The sequence below is a fragment of the Neomonachus schauinslandi genome, chromosome 12 (assembly GCF_002201575.2).
Source record: "Neomonachus schauinslandi chromosome 12, ASM220157v2, whole genome shotgun sequence".
Classification (NCBI taxonomy): Eukaryota; Metazoa; Chordata; class Mammalia; order Carnivora; family Phocidae; genus Neomonachus; species Neomonachus schauinslandi.
Window position 1 is genome coordinate 67,219,125 of NC_058414.1, and position 7,663 is coordinate 67,226,787.

General features: G+C 36.6%; 1 pseudogene; it reads left to right on the plus strand.

Moving 5' to 3' along the window:
* Positions 1-1,349: 1,349 nt before the first annotated feature.
* LOC110588945 lies at positions 1,350-5,883 on the plus strand (annotated as a pseudogene).
* Positions 5,884-7,663: the final 1,780 nt, after the last annotated feature.

A 7,663-nucleotide genomic window follows, 5' to 3' on the forward strand; every position in this document is an offset into this window, starting at 1 on the left:
ATGAATTATCTCTACAAATTGGCCTGGAAGTGACAACAAGCATCAAAATAAAGCAGACATTAAGCAAAATTCTATACAAGGAAATAGGCACATTTAATGATATGGACATGGTTTCTCTTCTCTAGATTCTTATAATTATAAAAAGGAGGGCGCCTGGGTGGCTCAGTTGGTTGGGCGACTGCCTTCGGCTCAGGTCATGATCCTGGAGTTCCGGGATCGAGTCCCGCATCGGGCTCCCTGCTCAGCAGGGAGTCTGCTTCTCCCTCTGACCCTCCCCCCTTTCATGTGCTCTCTCTCTCTCATTCTCTCTCTCAAATAAATAAATAAAATCTTTAAAAAATATATTAAAAAAAAAGAAAATATTAGTACTCTGAGAAATAAACCATGTATCAAATTTATATGTAATATAGAAATGCCATTATTAATTTAGACTAGATGATACAATTAAGATTCAAAATAATTTCCATAAGCTCTCAAAATTTAGTAAAGACTGTAGATTCTAAGTAATGACAGCAAAATACAGCATTAGGAAAGAAGTGGTTCAAAAGAAGCTTACAGGAATAATATCTAGAGGGGTGTTTAGTTCAGTTAAACTAGTTCATAAGAATTAAATGAATATTTGTTGATAAGTAAAACACTTTGCTAAGTAAGTGTCTTAAAAAATACAAAAATGAGTGCATTTATTTTGTCTTTAAGAAATCTACCCATACATAAATGATTTATATGCACCAATATTCATAAATAAAATACACAGTACCTGTCATGTGATTGATTGAAATAAAGTTAAATCAGTGAATGAATAGAGACATGTGACAAAATTAGTTCTACTTTGGGAGAATTTTCACAGAAAACTTTTTTTTTTTTAAGACTTATGATTTGAGAGAGAGCGAGAGCGTGAGCAGGCAGAGGGGCAGAGGGAGAGAGAGAATCTCAAGCAGACCTCTACTGAGCATGGAGCCTGACACAGGGCTTGATGCCATGACCCTGAGATCATGACCTGAGCCGAAATTAAGAGTTGGACGCTTAACGGACTGAGCCACCCAGGCACCCCAGAAAGTTAGCTTAAAGATAGAACTTAAAAGAAAAAAAAATAGTATTTTAAAAACTAGATATAAAAGAATGCTCCAGACCAGCTCTGTCCAATAAAACTTTGTGATGATAGAAATATTTTATATCTGTACTGTCTATTATGGTAGCCACATAATTCTCAGTTGAGAACTTGAAATGTTTGAATTGAATTTTTAAATGTATTTAATTTTTATTAATTTAGATTAATGGCTACTGTGTTGAACAACACCACTCTCGGCAGAGAAAGCAGCATGAGCAGAAGCACTGAAGATTAAGAGAGCATGGGAACTTGCTTTGGAGGTGGCCATTTCTCTGGTCTGGCAGGAGTGAAGCTGGGTGATAAAGTAGAAGGTAAGATTAAAGGAATACAGCTCAGTAAGATTTTGGAAGATTTTGCCCATTAGGCCATTATAGAATAGGCAATGAAAACTTAGGAGCAGGCTTGAGTCGAGTCCAACCCTGTGTTTTAGGAAGAAGACTGGTGGTAGTGTGAGTCAAACCAAAATGATCAAGAAAGTGGTTACTGTTGGGGTGCCTGGGTAGCACACTCAGCATCTGACTCTTGGTTTCAGCTCAGGTCATGATCTTGGGGTCTGGAGATTGAGCCCTACATCGGTCTCCCTGCTTAGCAGGGAGTCCGCTTGGGATTCTCTCTCTCTCTTCCTCCCTCCCTCTGGCCCTTCCTGCATCTCTAAAATAAATAAATAAATCTTTAAAAAAAAGTAATAACTAAATGTTTATACAAGTGATTTTAAGATATTATATTAAGACAAAAGAAGAGAAGACAAAAGGACAGTTGCAAAAAGGAAAATTCAGAAATATATTTATCATATTGCCTTAATTTGTTTCCCCAGACTAAGGAGGAAACATTTGAGTAAAAATTACAAGTGCAAGTGGCCATTTTTGAGAGTTGCTGGAAGAGGGAGGAGGGGGACCAGGGAAAAGATGGCAGCCAGTATTGGGAGTGTGACTAGGCCAGCTATCCATCCAGATAGGTAGCTGGAGTTCATTACTACAGGAAGACTCTGGGCCTCAAAATTATCTCAACAAAAGAAGAAGGGCACTGAGACATTTATACACAATTCCCATCAATCTCTGGTTGAGAGCTATTTCCAGGGGATGTTAACTCCACAGGACTTCTGGCCTGTTGTACACTTGGAAGGAATAGTTTTCGGTATTTTCAGGGAAAAAAATAACCCTCAGGAATAGAGATGCAGATGATGGGATTTGGAAGCCCTCAGGAAAATATTGAAATGGTAGCATCCAGAGTATGTAGTCAAGACTCTGACAGTATCTCCTACACGTATGAGTATCATACTGGGTACGCCACACATTTTATCAAATGTTAAAATATCTGTAAACATACTAACAGGTTCACTTCTTAAATATGAAGATAGATGGCACTCAAGTAAAAAAATCTAAGAACGATAAAAAATACGTTCATATTGGAAAAGAGATATGTATGTAGAATACTAACACATATTTAGTTAAAAGAACATAGATGAGATGATAGACCATTCACAATTGAAGCAAATTGTGGTTGTTTTTTTTGTTTTGTTTTATTTTGTTTTGGATCCAGTGGTTCTCAAAGTTTTCCATGGCCCTTTGATGTCCTGCCAAGTTTTCACAGTGTGCCCCACTTTGATAAATATGTGAGGTTCACTGTTGCTATAATTGAGTATATATTCTGTTATGACAATGTTTGATGAGCTGAAAAGTGAGAGATGAGACATAGCGCACCGTGAAGCCAGACAGTTGAAAATGTCTTTATTAGAACATGTGAGAACTCTGCTCCATGAACATAGGCAAGAATTTGGTCAGTGAAATAAAGATTTTAACTGAAACTCTGACACAGTGTAAGACAGGCAAGCTTAATGATTAGGCAACTGAAGATGCTTTCATAGACACCAGGAGTTATTATTGTTCTTTAGTAATGACAGTATTTTAGTTATTCCTAACATGTTGTGGTTTGGATCCCTTTATCACTTTGTCACCAGAACTGTAATATACTGAAGTGTACCAGTCAAAAAACAAAACAAAAACAGTTTGAGAAATGTAGGCTGATGTGGGAATGTATAAGTGTTTTGTGCTGATATATCATTAAGTTGTGAATTTTTTATGAATATTAATAACTGTAAAAACATTTTTATTATTGAGTGTACGGTAAGTAAAACAGAAATTTTCTTGGTTACTATTGATTTTATCAACAGACACAGAAATGTTAGTAAGATACATTCATTACAAATTAGTTGTGGAAATGATGGCCAATACAGGACTTATACCATCAAAAATACACGTAATAACCAGAGGCATACCTCTTGCAAGCAGTATATTTTCTAGTGAATCAAAGAAGCTATTTTGCTAAAAGTTAGATCATAAATGAATATTTTATTATAATTCATGAGTCATGATTCGTTATTTGTTATTAATACTGGTGCTCTGACACTTTCTGTATCAACTTTGTGAAGGTGGATAAAGTCTTCTATAGATATTAGGTACTTTATTTTTCTGTATAAATTTCTTCACAGTTCATTGGCTATTAATGCATGTTTCTGCCTTAAACATGGAACATTGAGAAAGTGTGCTTCAAAAATATCTAAAACTAAAAAAAAAAAATCTCAAACTTACTGCATATCATAACCACCAAAAGTTTAACTGGTCTAAATATTATATATGAAAGATTGCTTGAAGGATATAATAAGTACATTTTTCTCCATGTTGTTTAACTGTCATTTATTTACCACATTCACATTTTTGCCATCTCCAACTACCACCTGTGCTTAATATATTTCTATATGGACCATGAAATTAATTTACTAAATAAAAGAATTTGTAAAAAATATAAAACACTGTTACTACATTTAAAATTAAAATAAAAATGAAATAAATTTCGTATAAATAAAAACAGATTCATTCAAGCTATAAAATTAAGTACCTGAAAGTATGTACCTAAATGAGAAGAATTTAATTATTTATAAGCAGTCAATAATAAGTGAGGTGTTCCATTTAATTTGTTTAGATTAAGAAAAAAAATAATCTATTCAAAATGGGCTAGTCTTGTCTTTTTTACTTGCTTGTATTGCACAGTGTTAAGAATCAATGTGTATGTTGTTGAATAAGACAAAGATATTAACTCCCTTTTCTAATGCTGTTAGATGCTTAGAATTCCTGAAAAACTCATCCCCTTTGATTCAAAAAGCCGTCTAAAGTGATCTTCAGAATCTTTATTCTATATGTATCAGGTTATTAGGAAATGTCAGCAAAATAAGGGGAAAAGTAGTTTACCTATTCAACACTACCATCCAGTTTGGAAATATACAAAGGAATTTTAGTACTGCTTTTTTTTTTTTTTTTTTTTTTAAGATTTTGTTTATTTATTTGACATAGAGAGACATAGCGAGAGCCAGAACACAAGCAGGGGGAGTGGGAGAGGGAGAAGCAGGCTCTCCGCAGAGCAGGGAGCCCGATGCGGGACTCGATCCCAGGACCCTGGGATCATGACCTGAGCCGAAGGCAGACGCTTAACGACTGAGCCACCCAGGCGCCCTAGTACTGCTTTTATCAGGTAATACAAGGGTCTCTTTTTAATGTTCAAAATATTTTTAATGAATTTTTCTGGTGAAGTTATCCAGATAAGAAGATGATCCAAAATCTCATAGTCAAATAAGCTCCTAAGGCAGATAATTTTCCTCTTTACATATTCTTTCCTTTTGCTTCAGCAATTGATCTTCCCAGTGATTCCTGTGTGTACAATTGTGCAACATAGGACTTGTATTTCCAGGCCTCCTTTGCAGCTAGATTTGCGATTTTGACTGCTCTGAGCAGTGGCATCCATGTGGAGGAAAAGGTGTGTTTAACAGAAGATGTACTTAAAGAAAGGAGAAATGTCCCCTCCCAGTATATTTTCTCCTTCCTTCTGGCTGACATGCAGATGTGATAGTTTGAGCTGGCATATCAATCTTGGACTATGAGATGGAAACCATGATGCAAAAATTGTCTGAGAAGAACCAGAAGCCAGAGTTATAAAGCAAAGGAAGCCAAAACCTGCACTGGATTTTCCTTTCGCCTTCCTTCCACCACCCCTTTCAAACCTAAACTGGAGTCAGTTGCCCACCAGCCTAGCATCGCCTTCACCAGACCCTCAGTGATGCTGATATGCAAAAGCAGATGAAGCATATGATGGCTTTTATTGAGCAAGAAGCCAACGAGAAAGCCAAAGGAATAGATGTGAAGGCAGAGGAAGAGTTCGAGATTGAGAAAGGTCGTCTTGGGCAAACCCAAAGACCAAAAGATTATGGAATACTATGAGAAGAAATGAAAGCAGATGGAACAGCAGAAGAAAATTCAGACATCCAATTTGATGAATCAAGCAAAGCCCAAAGTCCTCAGAGTGAGAGGTGACCTTATTACAGACCTACTAAATGGAGTGAAACAGAGGCTCAGCAAAGTGATAAAAGACACAGCCAGGTACCCAGTGCTGCTGGATGGACTGGTCCTCCAGGGTTTGTACCAACTGTCGGAGCCCCGAATGTGTGTACCTTTCAGGACACAAGGTTTCCCTCTGGTAAAGGCTGCAGTGCCAAAAGCAATTTCTATGTATAAAATTGCCACCAAGAAAGATATCGATGTCCAAATTAATCAGGAGGACTACCTGCCTGAGGAGGTAGTGGTGGAGTTGAGATCCATAATGGAGATCATAAAATACAAGTTTCCAATACTCTGGGAAGCTGGCTAGATCTCATAGCCCAGCAGATGCTGCCAGAAGTGCAGGGAGCCTTATTTGGTACAAATGCCGACAGGAAGTTTTTGGACTAAGCCTCTGGGAGAGGTGGACTTGATCCACTGCTCTACTGCTATGATGTAGAAGCTTCTGATATTTGAAGAGACAGGATATCTGTGTGGCTTCCTCTTCGCTGTTCTAATATTCCGTACTTATCCATGGATACCCTTCTGTAGCTAATGCCCTTGGCCTAATTGTTAATGAGAGAAAGTTTCATTTAATATGATCAGGATAATTCCTTCTAGTTTATCTAAAAGTAGCATAGCTTTCATTTGCTTCTGTAGCACGAAGGTGAAGGTATCAGATGATGGTTACATGAACTTCAAGTTTCTTTCTCTGGTTTCAGTTCTTCAATCTAGAGGGTGATGTTCTCTGACATTAAGCCTCTGCCCTTTAGGCTTAAAATGCATGGGGAGGGGCACATTCCTGCCAGCAGTAGTCGCTGTGAAGTTCACCTGTTTGGACCTAGAAGTGTTCCTCATCTGTAAATATGATTTAAAATCTAAGCCATGAATATGCTTTATTTATTAAAACAAAAGGTTTATTTACATGGACAAAAATGGTGTGAAAAGCCTCCACATCTCTCCTATTGATAATTGTTGAGTACACACGCCAACAATATTCTGCCTGCATTTATGCATGAGGAAAGTAAGCATTTATTTCTAGCTGATATTATTTTGATGTTTTCTGTCACTACGATTAAGTCAAACAATCATAAGAGGAAAAACTTTCTTTCCATTTTGCAATTATTTCCTACACATAGTTGTGTACTTGGAATGTTGGTATGAACTTGTCTTAGGAGGTAAAGTAGAATTTAACGAATGACCAAATTATATCTGATACACATGTCAAGGTCTGTTCCTTTTATGTGAGTGGTTGTGTAGATTCAAGGTTTCATCTAAAAAATTATAAAGATCTTCTTACAACCTGTATAGTTATACCAGAGCATTTCCCATGGAAACCCAAAGAGTTTCATTATGGAATAAAACAGCTAGCTGTACACTCACTGTGCGTTATTTCTACAGTACTGAGAAAAAAGGTTAAAAATTCAGGAGCCTTCCTTTTATGTTATTGGAATCTGTAGCAGTTTTATTATATACTGAGTTATTTCTATTAACTCTTCATGCATAGCTTACATTATAATGATTTCTTGCATATACAGTAAGGAGTGGATTTTTATAGATTCAGACGCAAGAGCTTCAATACGTGGGACTCTTTTAAAGTAACAGTAGCTTAACTATTAGCACTACTTGACCAATAAAATACTCCCAGCCTAGACTGTTAATTGTTATGATCCTATTAATACAATAATTTACTGATATTCTGGGTATAACGTAAATGTATTATAGCATAATTCAGAAAAAAATAGTGTTGAATGAGATAAATTCTTGGGATTCTGTGGCCACAAGGACTTTCCCTCAGTCTTTCTGTTTAGGGTCCAGCATGCTAATATTTTGCTCTGGCTCACTCTCTCTAATCAGATGCAGTGACAAACAACCCGTTAGTGACTTAAAGCAGAGAGTTTAAGTCTGCTTGTTCTACTGTCTATCACATATTCTTCACTTAGAACCAAGGATAACCATGTAACCTTTACCTAGGACACTGCTATTCTCTTGGTAGAGTGAAAGAGATAAATGGCAATCCATAAGCTGGTTCTTAAAACTGTTCAGAAGTGACACACTTCACAATTACTCACATTTTATTGACCAAAGCATGCAAGTGGACAGACCTAAATCCAATGACATCAGGAAATATAATCCTCCCCAAAAGAAAAACATTATGAATATGGAAGAAGGTGTTTAAAAATCTAGCCTG